Genomic DNA, 18,884 nt, shown 5'->3' with positions numbered 1-18,884 from the left:
AACAAAACTGGATGGAGAATGAGTTTCATGAATTGATGGAAGCAGGCTTCAGAAGGTGGGTAATAACAAACTTCTCTGAGCTAAAGCAACATGTTCTAAACCAATGCAAAGAAACTAAGAACATTGAAAAAAGATTACACCAAATGCTAACCAGAAAAACCAGCTTAGAGAAGAACATAAATGACTTGATGGAGCTGAAAAACATAGCATGAGACAGCACGAGAACCTCGCCAAACATACACATGCTGAAATAGCTGAATTGATCAAGCAGAAGAAAGGATATCAGAGATTGAAGATGAACTCAATGAAATAAAATGAGAAGGCAAGATTAGAGAAAAAAGAGTGAAAATAAATAAACAAAGCCTCCAAGAAATATGGAGCAATGCGAAAAGACCTAATCTATGTTTGATAGGAGTACCTGAATGTGATGGAGAGAATGAATTCAAGCTGGAAAACACTCTTCAGGATATTATCTAGGTAGCAAGGCAGGCCAACATTCAAATCCAGGAAATCCAGAGAAAATCACAAAGATATTCCTCAAGAAGAGCAACCCCAAGGCATGTAATCACCAGTCATCAGATTCACCAGGGTTAAAATGAAGGACAGAATGCTAAGGGCAGCCAGAGAGAAAGGTCAGCTCATCAGACTCACAGTGTATCTCTCCACAGAAACCCTCCATGACAGAAGAGAATGGGGGTCAATATTCAACATCCTTAAAGAAAAGGACTTCCAACTCAGAATTTTATATCCAGTCAAACTAAGCTTCATAAGTGAAGGAGAAATAAAATTCTTTCTGGACAAGCAATTGCTGAGAGATTTTGTCACCACCAGGTCTGCCTTACAAGAACTTCTGAAGGGAGCACTATCAGGAAAAGGAACAACCAGTACAAACCACTGCAAAAATATACCAAATGGTAAAGACCATCAACACAATGAAGAAATTGCATCAACTAATGGGCAAAACAACCAGCTAGCATCAAAATGGTGGGAACAAATTCACACATAACAATATTAACCTAAAATTAAATGGGCTAAATGCCCCAATCGAAAGACACAGACTGGCAAATTGGATAAAAAAGCCAAGACCCATCAGTGTGCTGTATTCAGGAGATCCATCTCATGTGCAAAGACACACACAGGCTCATGTAAAAGAGATGGAAGAAGATTTACCAAGCAAAAGGAGAGAAAAGAAAAAAAAAAAAAGCAGGCATTGCAATCCTAGTCTCTGATAAAATGGACTTTGAACCAACAAAGGTCAAAAGAGAAAAAGAAGGGCATTACATAATGATAAAAGGATCAATGCAACAAGAAGAGCTAACGATCCTAAATATATATGCACCCAATACAGAAGCACCCAGATACATAAAGCAAGTTCTTAATGACCTACAAAGAGACATAGACTCTCACACAATAATAGTGGGAAACTTTAACACTCCACTGTCAATATTAGACAGATCAAGGAGACAGAAAATTAACAAGCATATCCGGGACTTAAACTCAGATCTGGACCAAGCAGACCTAATAGACATCTACAGAACTCTCCACCCCAAATTCACAGAATATACATTCTTCTCAGCATCAAATCACACTTACTGCAAAGATGACCACATAATTGAAAGTAAATCACTCCTCAGCAAACGCAAAAGAACAGAAATTATAACAACTCATCTCTCAGACCATAGTACAATCAAATTAGAACTCAAGATTAAGATACTCACTCAAAACCGCAGAACTATATGGAAACTTCAGAACCTGCTCCTTAATGACTACTGGATAAATAATTAAATGAAGGCAGAAATGAAGATGTTCTTTGAAACCAATGATTTTAAAGACAATGTACCAGAATCTCTGGGACACGTTTAAAGCAGTGTCTAGAGGTAAATTTATAACAATGAATGCCCACATGAGAAGTGAATAAAAATCTAAAATTGATAACCTATTATCACAATTAAAAGAACTAAGATCAGAATAGAACTAAAGGAGATACAGACACACACCAAAAAACCCTTCAAAAATTAATGAATTCTGGAACTTTTTTTTTTTTTAAAGATCAACAACATAGATAGACTGCAAGGCAGACTAATAAAAAAGAAAAGAGAGCAGAATCAAATACATGCAATAAAAAACGGTAAGGGGGGTATCACCACTGATTCCACAGAAACACAAACTACCACCAGAGACTACTACAAACAACTCTATGCAGATAAACCAGTAAATCTGGAAGAAATGAATAAATTCCTGGACACTTATCCCCTCCCAAGACTAAAACAGGAAGAAGTTGAATCCCTGCATAGACCAATAACAAGGTCTGAAGTTGAGGCAGCAATTAATAGCCTACAAACCAAAAAAAGTCAAGGTCCAGATGGGTTCACAGCCAAATTCTACCAAACATACAAAGAGGAGCTGATGCCATTCCTTCTGAAACTATTCCAAACAATACAAAAAGAAGGAATCCTCTCTAACTCATTTTATGAGACCAACATCATCCTGATACCAAAACTTGGAAGAGACACAACTAAAAAAAAAATTTCAGGCCAATATTCATGATGAGCATCTATGCAAAAATCTTCCAAAAATACTGGAAAACCAAATGCAACAGTATATCAGACAGCTTATCCATCATGATCAAGTAGGCTTCATCCTGGGGATGCAAGGCTCATTCAACATATGCAAATCTATAAATGTAATCCATTACATAAACAGAACCAAAGACAAAAACCATGTGATTATCTCAATAGATGCAGAGAAGGTCTTCAACAAAATTCAATGTCCCTTTTTGTTAAAAACTCTCAATAAACTAGGTATCAATGGAACATACGTCAAAATAATAAAAGCTATTTATGACAAACCCACAGTCAGTATCATACTGAATGGGCAAAAACTGGAAGCATTCCTTTTGAAAACTGGCACTAGACAAGGGTGCCCTCTCTCACCACTCCAATTCAACATAGTATTGGAAGTTCTACCCAGAGCAATCAGGCACGAAAAATAAATAAAGGGTATTGAATTAGGAAAAGAGGAAGTCAAGTTGTCTCTGTATGCAGATGACATGAATGTATACTTAGAAGACCCCCATTATCTCAGCCCATTATCGCCTAGAGCTGATAAGCAACTTCAACAAAGTTTCAGGATACAAAGTGAATGTGCAAAAATCACAAGCATTACTATATACCAATAACAGACAGAGAGCCAAATCATGAGTGAACTCCCATTCACAATTGTTACAAAGAGAATAAAATATGTAGGTATACAACTAACAAGGGACATGAAAGACTTCTTCAAGGAGAACTACAAACAACTGCTCAAGAAAATAAGAGAGGACACGAACAGATGAAAAAATACTGTACACTCATGGTTAGGAAGAATCAATATTGTGAAAATGGCCATACTGCCCAAGGTAATTTATAGATTCAATGCTATCCCCATCAAGCTACCATTGACCTTCACAGAACTGGAAAAAACACCTTAAACTTCATATGGAACCAGAAGAGAGCCCACATAGCCAAGACAGTCCTAAGCAAAAAGAACAAAGCTGGAAAAATCATGATACCTGACTTCAAACTATACTACAAGGCTACAGTAATCAAAACAGCATGGTATTGGTATCAAAACAGAGAAATAGACCAATGGAAGAGAACCTCATTATTCTGAGAGGCCTCAGAAGTAATGCCACACATCTACAACAATTTGATCTTTAACAAACCTGACAAAAACAAGCAATGGGGAAAGGATTCCCTGTTTAGTAAGTGGTGTTGGGAAAACTAGCTAGCCATGTACAGAAAGCTGAAACTGGACCCCTTCTTTACACCTTATACAAAAATAACTCCAGATGGATTAGATTTAAACATAAGACCTAATACCATCAAACCCCTATGGGGAAAAAAAAAACCCTATGCAATACCATTCAGGACATAGGCATGGGCAAAGATTTCATGACTAAAACACCAAAAGCAATGACAACAAAAGCCAAAATAGACAAATGTGATCTAATTAAACTTAAGAGCTTCTGCACAGCAAAATAAACAATCATTATAGCAAACTGACAACAGAATGGGAAAAATTTTTTTGCAATCTAGCCATCTGACAAAGGACTAATACCCAGAATTTCCAAAAACTAAAACAAATTTACAAAAAAAAAAAAACCCCATCAAAACTGGGCAAAGGACATGAACAGACAAAAGATGACACTTATGTGGCCAACAAACATATGAAAAAATGCTCATCATCACTGGTCATTAGAGAAATGCAAATCATAACCATATTGAGATAATATCTCACACCAGTTAGAATGGCAATGATTAAAAAAATATGGAGACAACAGATGCTTGAGAGGATGTGGAGAAATAGGAAGACTTTTACTTTGTTGGTGGGAGTGTGCATTAGTTTGACCATTGCAGAACACAGTATGGCAATTCCTCAAGGATCTAGAACTAGCCATACCATTTGACCTAGGAATCCCATTACTGGGTCTATACCCAATGACTATAAATTGTTCTATTATAGAGACACATGCACATGTATGTTCACCGTGGCACTGTTTACAATACCAAAGACTTGGAACCAACCCAAATGCCCATTAATGATAGATGGGATTAAAAAAAATGTGGCACATATACACCATGGAATACTATACAGCCATAAAAAAGGATAAGTTCATGTCCTTTACAGGGACATGGATGAATCTGGAAACCATCATTTTCAGCAAAACTGACACAAGAATAGAAAACCAAACACTGAATGCTCTCACTCCTAAGTGGCTACTGAACAGTGAGAAAACAAGGACACAGAAAGGGAACATCTCACACTTGGGCTTGTTGGTGGGTGGTGGGTTAGGGGAATGATAGCAGGGAGCAAGGGTTGGGGGGATTGGGGAGGGATAACATAAGGAGAAATACCTAATGTAGGTGACAGGATGGATGCAGCAAACCATCATGACATACGTATACCTATGTAAAAATCCTCCATGATCTGCACATGTACCCCAGAACTTAAAGTACAATTTAAAAAACTAATAATAAAATATATATATATACAGCTTTAAAAAAAGGATTATGGTAATAATTTCAAATCATAAAAATAACAGGAACTAAGTTCTTATTTTAATAATAAATTGACTTCAAAAATTAAAATAATTTTAATATACTGATTTTCCTTTTTTGGAATACATTAGGGTGCTTCTAATAATTATTTATATGGAGAGAAAATTGAATGTTTCATAAATCTTATAAATTATTAGCATTATGTCATCCATTTTCTAATTATAAGAATTTAAGATAGCATACAATAACATCTACAGTTTAATTCAAAGGATTTTTCTTAGATACGAGTTGGGTCAATTTGAGACAAATAGGATTCAAGTTTAGATTATTTTAGCCTTGTGCACAGAGGAAACATTTATTTAGATGAAAGTGTAGGACAGACAAATGTGATGTATTTTGTATGTCCTTGCTACTTGGAGATTTTAGATAAGATTCTTATCTAAGGAATCTTCAGAGAAAGTGAACATATCTTTGAAAATTGGGTCTTATAACAGAGGAAATGATGAAGCCATAATCACATCAGTGAATTCACTTTGTATTGAAGTTTACAGGATCATCTAACTTCATTAAATTTTTCCCTTTCTTATTGCTGAAACAGAAAGATGGCAGGTGAATGTAGAAATTATTCATTAGGGTGAACAAGTTTCTATTTCAAAGTATGTTAATTTCATTTCTACTTTGTCAGCTTTAATTTGTCACCGAACCTAAAATGGGATAATTGTAGCAGCATTTAAGTTCACATACGTAGACAAGGTTTTCCCTAGTTTTATAAAATTAAATTTGGATTCCGTTGACACTGCTCAATGTATTACGAAGTAACATGTATTGAGATTTGACTCTCATCATATCAAATTAAGTCAAAATATAAATTAATTCAATGACAACTCCATGTCGATATTTGCTCATTGTGCCAATACACTTTGTGTGGAATCCCTATAATTTCACCAAAAATTATATAAGGTACCTTACCACAAGAACATTATTTTTTTTAATACCTTGAATATTCTCTATGCCAAACTACAAGTACAATGATGTTTTATTTGAGAGATGGGGGAAATTATGTAAAAATAAAGGGAGAAATAAAGATACAGGCTAATAACCAGGGTTAACTCCAAGATTATATCTTCTGTTAATTTATTTTAAACAGTCAAGATGGAATTAAAACAGCTTCAAAATCTTAAAAACAGAAATTTTAACATCCAAGATTTATTTTTTTTCTATTTCCTCAGTCCCATGTTCTTTTTGTAAAAACCCATTTATTCTTAAAAAAAGATATTTTTATTAGTCATACATCAGTATAAGTGAAACTATGTCATAAATATGCTTTTTAATAAGCAGGAAAAGATGGGATAAAAAAAGAAGAGCTATAATATGAATAGATAACTGTCTCTTTAAGAATGAACAAATAACTAATGTGTCAGAATAACGGCAAATAAATATTAACAGTTCTCAAGCCTATACTTACATCCTTTTCCTCCGATAATGTTATCCCCTGAATTAAATCATTCACAGATAATTTAAAATGTGATTTTTAATAGTTGCCTGATATTTATTACAAATGTTTTTATTTTTACAAATATGTATTTTTCTCTTATCTCTTATTAATTCACATTTTTGAATTAGTCTTCTAGGCATACTAAACATGAAGTTATCTAACAGAATAATTACCTATCCTTTCAATTCAATGTTTCATAACTTGCTATATTTTCAGGCCAATTTAACATATTGTTTACATCTTAAAATACGTTCTTACAATTTAGCACTTTTGAAATATAGGTGAATTCTTATATATATTTAATGTGATTCTGTTTTTTTAAAAAAATTATTAAATTGAAGGCTTTAATTAAAATTTGTAGTACAGACTCTGAGCAATATGATAATCACGGCAGCAATAGTAAAATATTTTCTTTCCTATTTTTACTGCACTACCTTTCATAGTTCTACATTTAAGTATAGTAATGCTAAAAGCTAGCATGTATAGATAATATGTAGCAAGTATTGTCCTAAGATCATTATATTTATTAACTTATTTCATCCTGGAGAAAACCCTTAGAGGTGGTACTGTTCTTAGGAGCATATTTCTGCTGAAGAAACTGCAATATAGTAACTTGCTCAGGCTTACCCTCCTAGTCCATGGTAGAACATGAGAAGGAAAAGATCAATGTCTGTCTTCAGAGAATAAGCTTAATCCTTCGCTACTCAACCTTCTTAGTATAGCAGTTGGCTGACAGTTTTAACAGCTAATAATGATCACTGTTCTGTTAAAGTTATAATGCTGCATATCTAATTTTTAAATCTATATTTTTTTTAAATGAAGAAAGGGCTTTAGTTTTTATTGAATCAATTCCAAGTACTGAAATAATTATATAAATGTTCTTAGTTGTCATACAAATATATTTTATCTTTGGTAAACTGAATAAACTATCTATTATAAGACAAAAAACCTCATTTTAGAAAGAAATATAGAAATATGCTTAATATAAATATTTTAAAAACTAGGATGTTTTATTGGCAATATTAATACTTTTATTTTTTTATTACTTATAGTATTTTTACCTTCATTAATTTTATTCTTTCTTTTAGATTAATATTTATTATTTTTCTTCCATTATGCTATAATTTATTTGGTTGTAGCATAATATTTTCTTAGCATATTGGTTTTCTTGCTATCTCTAGCAAAGTGAAATGTATTTACAATTATTTGTTCCAGTATAATCAGCAATTATCCCTGAACCAATCTGTTCTGCCAGGGAGAATGCGAACTGGTTGACAAGTTTGTTTTTCCCCTTTACGTTGAAATATACAAAGCAAGTTTATAAAATATAAATCAAATGAGGTAATTCTGCATTTTAAAGTATTGTACAACTTTAAAAATTCTTCATTTTAAAGTATTGTACAACTAGAAAGATAATATTTCTATTTATTTAGTAAAGGTTTATTGCTTTATTTTAATAAAATGCTCACACATTTTATTTTCTATGTGCTTATATATTTATTTCAGTTATAAAATAACTACCTCAGTTGTCATAAAAAAGCTACTGATTTCTGCATTTTTTATTTAACTGATCTTATCAAATTCTATTCACAATTATAACTTTTTTTCAGCTTTGGGTGGGAGAGGCTTTCTATATCATACTACCGGCAAATAATGAGTTAGTTTCATCTGCTGAATTTCTCATAAAAATTGTTTCATGTTATTTGTTTAACTGCAGTGTAGAATTCCTAGCTCAATGTTGAATAATGTGGTACAAATAGACATCATAATCTCCTTCACGATTAAAAAAAGAACATTGATGTGTCATTATGGAGTATCCTTTTTGTTTAATGCCTTGACTCATGCTTGGTAAATGTTCCTCTCTTCCTAAGTTTTGTTATTATAAATGGATACTATTTATTTTTATTTCTTGTGTATCTATTAATATGTTCTCATAGATTTTATTGTTTATGCTTTTAAAGTGACATCATTATATTATGTTTTTAGCATTAAACAAGCCTTAAATTCCTGCAGTAAGTAAATCTTGGTTACTACATTTTCTGATTTTGTTTAATTTTGCTTTTGATAAATATCTGGGCTTTTATATCTAATATATTGTTCAGAAATTTGGCAACTTTACTTACCATTGAGATTTGTTTGTTATTTAATGTTTTTCCTAACATCAGATTTTAGTATGTAACTTAAATCTAGCCTCAGATAAGAAGGCAGATACTCCCTTTCTTATATTCCCTGGAGAAGTCTGTAAAAGCAGGAAATACTTGTGATGTAAATTCTTAGAATAACTCACCTACAAAATTATCTAAACTTAGTGTTTTTGAGGGAATATTTTGAACTCCTAATTTAATTGTTACATACTTTTCATTATTTTTGTTTCTTCTTGAGATGGCTTTGAAATTGACTCTTTCTAATAAAGAATCCATTACATCTAAACTTTGAAGTTTATTGGCATAATTATTTACACTCTTAGTCGATATTTAGTTCTCATACTTGCATTGTTTTTATCCTTTTTTCCCCTTGTATAGAGTTTAACTCTGAACAACATGAGAGTTAGGCTTGCCAACAAACCACACAGCTGAAAATTTATACGTAATTGAAGATGTTATTGTTACAGAAAATGCTGTGGAATAAATCAAGCCTGAAATAATAAATCCCTGCTACAGAAAACTTGTACAGGCATTTTGCATGACTTCATGGGATTTATGACAGAGCCAGCAAGAGAATCATGAAAGGAACTGTGACTAGCAAAAGATATGGGAGATGAAGTCTGTAAAGATATGGCTCTTGGATAAATTCAAGAGTTAGTATACATTACACTAGGAGAGTTAACAGAAGATGACTTGGTAGAGATGAGTGCTTCTGAGCCAGAGCTGGATCATGAGGAGGACAATGTAAATGAAGAAGTGCCAAAAAACAAGCTGATATCAGAAAATCTGTGATAGATCTGCTTTTGACTTCTTTTGATGGCTTGAGCCCTTCTATGACAACAGGCACTGAAACTAAAGCATACAGTGGAAGAAAGGTAAGTACTATAAAGAATCACTGTGAGGGTAATGAGAAAGCAAACGAAATTACAATGTATCCCCACAAATCTCTGTAAAGACCTTCTCCCCTGCCTTCCTTTCCATCTCCTTTACCTTTTCTGCCTCTGCCAACCCTGAGACAGCAAGACCAACCTTTCTTTGCCCTCCTCCTCAATCTATCCTATGACAAGGATGAAGACCTTTATAATGATCTAGTCCCACTTAATAAATAGTTAATATACTTCTCTTCCTTAGATTTTCTTAATGCATTTTTATCTTACTTTATTGTAAGAACACAGTATATAACAATGGTATAATCCTTCTAGACTCTCATGATGTTCTATTTGGGTTCTTTTCCACAGTGATGTCAATTCTTTCCATAGAGTGTATATAAGGCTTGAAAGTCCTTATGACCCCCCAATCAAGATGTTGTATTGAAGTTGTGTTTAGGAAAAGGTAGACCCCTTTGACACCTTCAGCAGTGAACTCATGAGGTTATGGATGGCATATCGAAACAACTTTACAAGGCACTTTCTTACTGGAAAGCTATTTCCTAACTGCAGGAACAAAGCATCATTGGAACTACACCAGTAAATGTGTCCTTATTGCTCCGGCCTATTTGTTTTACAACCAAAAGGCTGACTAGGAGCTGCTAAGTATCACTTTTTTAATCCAAAGGCAAAATTACCTGCTGAATTTTGTTTAATTTTTGAGGATACATAGTAGATATGTATATTTATGGGGTACATGAAATGTTTCGGTGCAGGTATGCAATGTGAAATAAAACACATGATGGAGAATGTGTATCCATCCCCTCAAGCACTTATGTATCCACTGAGGTGCAAACAATTCAACTATAAAGTTAATTTAAAATGTACAATTAAATTATTATTGACTATATTCACCTTGTTGTGCTATTAAACAGTAGGTCTTATTCATTCATTCATTTTTTTTTTTTTTTGAGATAGAGTTTTGCTCTCATTGTCCAGGCTGGAGTGCAATGGTGCGATCATGACTCACTGCAACCTCCAACTCCCGAGTTCAAGGAATTCTCCTGCCTCAGCCTCCTGCGTAGGTGGGATTACAGGCATGCACCACCATGCCTGGCTAATTTTGTATTTTTATGAGAGATGGGGTTTCTCCTTGTTGGTCAGGCTCGTCTCAAACTCCCAACCTCAGGTGATCCGCCCACCTCAGCCTCCCAAAGTTGCTGGGATTATAGGTGTGAGCCTGGCCCACTGTTTCTATTTTTATCATATTCATTAACCTTATCCACTTCTCCCCATTCCCCAGTCTCCCACACCCTTCCCAGTGTCTGGTAACCATTTTTTGGTATTTATGTTTTTAATTCAAGGCTCTGCTTTTATCAGAATTAGACATAAGACAGTTCTGATCATAAGCCTGACTCCACCTACACAAAAGAACAGAGGTAGCCTATTCCTTCCTATCCCTTCCTGCCTTAAATACTGGTACTTATGCTCTTACTTATTAATAAATGTCCTTCAGCGTTGCACCACAAGCTCCAGAACAGGGCACTTTTGTATTTATTTAAAACCTGTTCAGGCAGATATCCTTTCTCCTCAATGATTTTTTTTTTTTTTTTTTTTTTTATGGCATTTGAGAACTTGTCTGCTCCATCCTGGTAAACAGAAGCTGCTGCTTTTGTTATCCTAACATCCTTTTAAGCCAAATGTCTTTTTAAAATTATCAAACTATCCTTTGCTGGCATTATGTTATCCAGTTTTAGATACTTCTTTGTCCTTATCCACCTTTAGATACTTCTTCATTGTTTAGTTTTGTTATCATATAATGACTTCACTTTTTATCAAATCATATTAGTCTATGACTTTCTTATGCATCCACATAAATTTGCAGTTTAAATACTACATAAAATGGTAATGTGCAAGAAGTGTGAGTTTTCTGTGCCTGCTGCCATCGCTTCAGTGAAGGCTTAATAAATTTCTTATCCATGGTTTTCCCACTGTGAAAATATTTATCTTAAAATAGTGGTAGCTGAAGCAGCAGACCTCAATCTATGGTGCATCTATGGCAAATATCAAGTAATTCAACTTTTTCTTGTAACGTCATGACTTTTCTCTGCTTCTTGGGAGCACTTACAGCATGACTAGTGACATTCTGTATGTCATGGTGTTATTCAAAATTTATGGTATTGCACTAAACATTATGAAAAATACACAAGAACCGTAAAAGACCACTTTTTACTGAAACTGGCAATTTACTGTAGAAACAAACTGCTCATGCAGAGATGATTAGTGTCACACAGTGTTTAAGTAGATACTGGCAACACTTGAGCCAACCATAATAGCAACAAGAGATGGCTAAAAATATATAGCAGTAGTACCAAACATATTATGCATGTATGACATAATACTCCATTGTTATGTTTGCTTACATTTCTATGGCTGCAAATGGTATCATGTACTATTTGTGAGTGCTTGTGAGCATGTTGTAATAAAAATTAACTTTTTGTGATATATTGATGTATATTTTACAGTAGTCATCCTGAAATAGACTAGTACCTATATATATTTCATGGACTCATTATAAAACTTTCTTAATTTTTTTATATTTCTAGGCTACATAGTTCATTTGCAAATTTTTTCAAATTGTCACAAATCTCCAAAAATTTTTAAATATGTTGAAATAAATAAGCATGTATGTAGACTAATTCAGTTCAAACCCATTCAAGGATCAACTATAATTTATTTATGACTTTCTTCTCTTACTGTTTTCTGTGATTAATCTGAGCAAGATGTGTGTCTTTATTAGTTGTTTCAAAGAACCATCTTTAGTATAGTATGTCTGTTTCCAAACACTTTGAAGTCTTCTCTTATGTTTATTATTTCATTCATTTTACTCCCTGTTGCTTTGCCTGTTATTCTTTTTCTTCTTAAATTAAATGCATAGCTGATTAATTTTTAATCTTTCTTTTTTCTTAATATGACTATTCAAGGTTATATTTTTCCCTCTAAGTGCCATCTGAGTGCCGTTTTATGACAAGGTTATATTTTTCCTTCTAAATGCCCCTTTATGACTACTGCTTACATTTAGCAATTGTTGACCCAGCAATTCCATTACCGGGTATATACACAAAGGATTATAAATCATTCTGCTATAAAGACACAGGCTTATGTATGTTTATTGCAGCACTATTTGCAATAGCAAAGACTTGGAACCAACCCAAATGCCCATCAATGATAGCCTGGATAAAGAAAATGTGGCACATATAAACCAGGGAATACTATGCAGCCATAAAAAAGAATGAGTTCATGTCCTTTACAGGGACATGGATGAAGCTGGAAACCATCATCCTCAGCAAAGTAGCACAGGAACAGAAAACCAAACACCACATGTTTTCACTCATAAGTGGGAGTTGAACAATGAGAACACATGGACACAGGGAGGGGAACATCACACACCACACTGGGGCCTGTTGCAGGGGATGGGGGCTAGCGGAGGGAGGACATTAGGACAAATACCTAATGAATGCAGGGCTTAAAATCTAGATGATGGGTTGATAGGTGCAGCAAACCACCATGGCACACTTATATCTACGTAACAAACTTGCGCCTTCAGCATATGTATACTTAAAGTAAAAAAAGTAATAAGAAGAATTGTTTACTTTCTAATATTTTCAAAAAATAAGTGCGTTTCTTAAATCGTGAATTATTTCATTGTTTCCAAGCATACTTTTAATTATATCAAAGCACACAAAGATATTCTTGCTAGTGTAATGACTTTATATGGGCTCAATTTTTATAAAAAGTTCCATGTGTGAAGAAAACAAATGGAAATTCTACCAATTTTGGCTGCAGTGTTCTTGATGGTGCCATTATAAATAGAAACAAATGTATTCATAAAATAGAAAATTAATTTCTTGTTTAATTCGTGATTTTTGAAGTATTTGTTAATTTTAGAGAAAAAAATTCTAACAGAAGTCATTATGAAATTATAGTTAAAAAAAGAACTCTCATCCTCTGTGGCACCAAACTTAATAATGTAAAAATTAAAAATTGTACATAATATACAAAATGAACATTTCATGATACATTCAATTGAAAATTTTCCATTGAGTTTTATTCTCTGTATATTTTAATGCTTTTATAATTCACTTTGGCCCAAAATGACAACCTAGGTTGTCATTTACATTAAGCTAGTTTAATGTAAATGATAGCTGATATGTTTAGGATAAATTAGATGCCTCTTAAAATATTTTACCATTGCCAAAAAAATGATTTCAGCAAATACTGGTGATCATTATTTTTTAAATAACCACAATATTCTTAAAACACAAAACCAGCATCCAAAGCCAAGTCTAGCATTTGTAGAAATAATATCATGTTTTGCAAATTCATTTGTTCTCTATGCACACTTGATATTCTCGACTGGTTTACACATTTGAAATATATTGTATATTAAAATCAAACATTGTTAATATATTTTAAGCAGATCTCATTAAAGACCAAAGAGGAAGTGTACAAACAATGTACTAGATCTATTATAAAAATATTTATTTTCAATTCAGTTGTTGATGAATGCAGCAGTTTATTATTATATTTGAACTATTGGATACTTAGTAAATATAAGTTATTTTAATGGCACCACTTTTAAGATGGAGTGTTGATTAGTAAGACAGCAAACCATGGTCAGAAAAGCTTGGAGGAATTCTCTATCACTGCATATAAATATGTTACACTTCAAGAATTTTCACTTTAAACTCTCATTTTTATAAGGACTTGATTTCATCACCAAGTTTATAAATGAAATCAGGACAAAGAACAATAAGAGAAACATTTTGGCAAGCCATACTGAATTCTTAGCATTTGGTTGTATATTATATATACAAGTTTCTCAGTGATGGAAGGTAGGAAATGAGAGATGAAGCAAGACTTCAATGGCTAATTTTGACTTCAATAATATAGAACAATTACCAATGATGAACATATCATCTTGGGCAAAGATATTATTCTTGTAATCATGGTACCTATCAAAGAAGCCAAAAAATTTACAAAAAGATATACTAGAGAAAATTCAGTCTATTTAAAAAGAAATTACTAACGTAAAATAAACTACTTTTTATAATTTAAATTGAAATATATATCATACATATTGAGAAAATGTGGATTTTCTTTTTCTACATTGTGTATTCAACAAAAATGCATATACACAATTTTCCTGTGCACTTGTATTTGTATTAAACTTATACTAATTTAATGTGGTAGATTTTAGTATTTTTCAAACTTTATTCTACCTTTAGTCTTTATTTTATCCCTCCAGAAGTCAGTTTTGGCTATTTGACTTTCTTGGGCAACACAATGTGAGTAGCAATTATCAGTGGGTTTTCAAGAAGTTCATCGCAACACTGTTTACAATAGCAAAGAACTGGAACCAACCCAATGCCCATCAATGATAAACTAGATAAAGAAAATGTGGCACATATACACCATGGAATCCTACACCACCATAAAAATCAATGAGTTCATGTTCTTTTTTAGGGACATGAATGAATCTGGAAACCATCATTCTTAGCAAACTGACATAAGAATTGAAAATCATAGGTGAGTGTTGAACAATGAGAACACATGGACACAAGGAGGAAGCATCACACACTGGGGTCTGTTGGGGGAGGCTAGGGGAGGGACAATTGGTGGGGAGGGATAATGTGTAGAAAAATGCCAGGTATAGGTGATGGGGGGATGGAGGCAGCAAACCACCTTGTCATGTATGTACCTATGCAACATCCTGCATGATCTGCACATGTACCCCAGAACCTAAAGTATATATATTTTTTTAAAAAAACAGCAGCTTTATGAGCAATTGTGTTTCAACCTACTTTTTACTCTTTCTTCCAGGAGCCTCTGATATAGATAAATTCACCTGTCTTAATTGCAGAGAGAAAACACATGAAGCTAAGCTGAAGCTGAGCTGTACCTCAATGGATATGCAACAAACCAGTGACAACTAGGCAACATCCATTTTTCCCTTTTTCTATAGGTATATTTATTGCAGTTGTTTTTCCAAAGTTGTAAAGTGAGTGTTTGGGAAATATAACATGTCATTTAATTTAGAAATCCCTAGATTAAAACAATTCATTTTTTTTTCAAGTTTCAGTAACTTTTTTTAAATTGCATTTTAGGTTTTAGGGTACATGTGAAGAACATTCAAGACAGTTGCATAGGTACACACATGGCAGTGTGATTTGCTGCCTTCCTCCCCTTCACCTATATCTGGCAATTCTCCCCATACTATCTCTCCCCAACTCCCCACCCACCGCTGTCCCTCCCCTATTCCCCCCAACAGACCCCAGTGTGTAGTGCTCCCCTCCCTGTGTCCATGTGTTCTCATTGTTCAACACCCGCCTATGAGTGAAAACATGTGGTATTTCATTTTCTGTCCTTGTGTCAGTTTGCTGAGAATGATGGTCTTCAGATTCATCCATGTCCCTACAAAGGAAACGAACTCATCATTTTTGATTGCAGCATAATATTCCATGGTGTATATATGCCACATTTTCCCTTTCCAGTCTATCATCGATGGGCATTTGGGTTGATTCCAGGTCTTTGCTATTGTTAACAGTGCTGCAATGAACATTCCTGTGCATGTGTCCCTATAGTAGAATGATTTATAGTCCTTTGGATATATACCCAGTAATGGGATTGCTGGGTCAAATGGAATTTCTATTTCTAGGTTTTTGAGGAATCACCACACTGTCTTCAATGGTTGAACTAATTTATACTTCCACCAGCAGTGTAAAAGTGTTCATATTTCTCCACATCCTTTCCAGCATCTGTTGTCTCCAGATTTTTTAATGAGCACCATTCTAACTGGCGTGAGATGATATCTCAATGTAGTTTTGAATTGCATTTCTCTAATGACCAGTGATGATGAGCATTTTTTCATATGTTTGTTGGCCTCATGCATGTCTTCTTTTGTAAAGTGTCTCTTCATATCCTTTGCCCACTTTTGAATGGGCTTGTTTTTTTTTCTTGTAAATCTGTTTTAGTTCTTTGTAAATTCTGGATATAAGCCCTTTGTCAGATGGGTAAACTGCAAAAATTGTTTCACATTCTGTTGGTTGCTGATTCACTCTAATGACTGTTTCTTTTGCCATGCAGAAGCTGTGGAGCTTGATTAGGTCCCATTTGTCTATTTTGGCTTTTGTTGCCAATGCTTTCGGTGTTTTGGTCATGAAGTCCTTGCCTACTCCTATGTCCTGAATGGTTTTGCCTAGATTTTCTTCTAGGGTTTTTATGGTGTTAGGTCTTATGTTTAAGTCTTTAATCCATCTGGAGTTAATTTTAGTGTGAGGTGTCAGGAAGGGGTCCAGTTCTGGTTTCTGCACATAGCTAGCCAGTTCTTCCAACACCATTTATTAAACAGGGAATTGTTTCCCCATTGCTTTTTTTTGTCAGGTTTATCAAAGATTGTATGGTTGTAGATATGTTGTGTTGCCTCCATTGCCTCTGTTCTGTTCCATTGGTCTATATCTCTGTTTTGGTACCAGTACCATGCCAATGTAGAGATCATGAGAGCTGGACTTTAAGCCTGGTGCAATTGGTGAAAGTTTTAATTTAACTCCACTTGGAAGAAAGTGAGAATATTTTATATGAAGAAATAAGTAAATATTTATGATAGCAAGAATAAATTGTGAAAGGATTATTATTCAAATTATTTAGTGCCATAACATTGCTTATGACAGATCATGAACTTGCTTTTATCATTGATATGAGTACAAGTGACACACATCATCTCTGAACAGCTTAAATATCCATTAGTTAGTACCACCATTCTTTCTTTTACTTCTACCACAATAAAAACACTATCCCAGTTAGAGACTGCTCAGTCAGCTGAGGACCTAAAAGAAGACACCTGTAACAGAACTACAGGGGATAGCATGCAATTAGTATGTAACATCAGTGAAAAAGAAATATTTGTTGCTGTAAGCCATTAAGATTCTGAGGTTATTTATTAGTTGCAGCATATTTTAAGTGGAATGTAATTGTAAATGTCAGCAGTAACAAAAATACCCAGTGTTCTGAGAAGAAATTACTTTTTTGACCAGGAAGAAACTCAGCCTTAGGAAGAACATAGATAAGAATATTAGGATGCCTTTGTCACTTCTCTTTCAAGTTTACTTTAGTCTCTCTCATCTTTGATCATCAGATCATGGTTATAAGGATAATTTTGGTGAGAAATATTCAGATGAGCATTATTCTCTATCATCTTCCCAATCTTTTAAAATTATTATTTCATCTTTTTGAATCTGATTTGAACTGTGCCTATGTACTCTCAAACAAAAATATTCCTGAGCAAAATTTGGCTAAATACCTGATTTATGCATCTCATAAATTAGATGATTAGCATGAAATTTACAGAAATCTGAAAAATGAATTTCTAGATAATTAAAAGCTATTTTTTTAGGGGAAACCTAAAATATATGTATGGTTTTTGCAAAATGTGTGGTTTTGCTTGTCTAAAAACATAAACCATTAGTATATGAAAACAGTCATATTTCTTAGATGGATATTGTTGGGACATTTTATCAACTAACACATATTAAGCTTCTAATGGTCAATAATGTATAAATGTGTTATTTATTCTAGTACATGATGACAGAGTATGTGATAAAACTTTTTTTCATCAAAGGCTACTGCTTTACTATAGTACACTAAATGTATAGATTATTCCACAATAAAAAAATTGGGAAAATACATTCTATAAATATTTTTTATTCATCTCATCAAAATATATGGTGAGAAGCTAATGTGTAGGACACACAGACATTGGGAATTTGAAGAAGCATAGGATACATTTTGTACTTAAAAAATCCTTAGCATCTAATGGGAAAGATAGATAATTTTTAAAGGAAAAGTTTCAGCCTAACACATAGAACAAGTTTATTAATTGGTATTGTAGTCAAAATAGTAAGTGATCTCTAAATATTTTCAGAGAAAGTAAAGATTTTATTGAGGAGATGGGATCAAGCTTTATTTGAGTAAGACACAGGCAAGGGGAGTAAAGAGATAACAGCTACAATACAGTGTTATATGTAAAAGGATAACTTTGGATAAGTTGTTTAGATGAGACTTTAAAATATACATTTTGGACTCATCACATAAAGCCATATTTTTAGATGCAAAGATCAAAGAAGTGTATAAAAGGTGAGTCCTGGAGACCTAATAAAAGACAAAGAGAGACCTATAAAGACTAAAAAGAAACTGAAAATATATTAAAGGAATGAGGAGAAAATAATGTCACAAAATGTAGATAATAAGGTAATACTCAATTTCCAAGAGTGAGTCATCAAAA

Source organism: Callithrix jacchus, chromosome 16 (assembly GCF_049354715.1).
Source record: "Callithrix jacchus isolate 240 chromosome 16, calJac240_pri, whole genome shotgun sequence".
Taxonomy (NCBI): domain Eukaryota; kingdom Metazoa; phylum Chordata; class Mammalia; order Primates; family Cebidae; genus Callithrix; species Callithrix jacchus.
The sequence above is the reverse complement of the archived record's forward strand: the minus strand, read 5'-3'. Positions refer to the sequence as shown.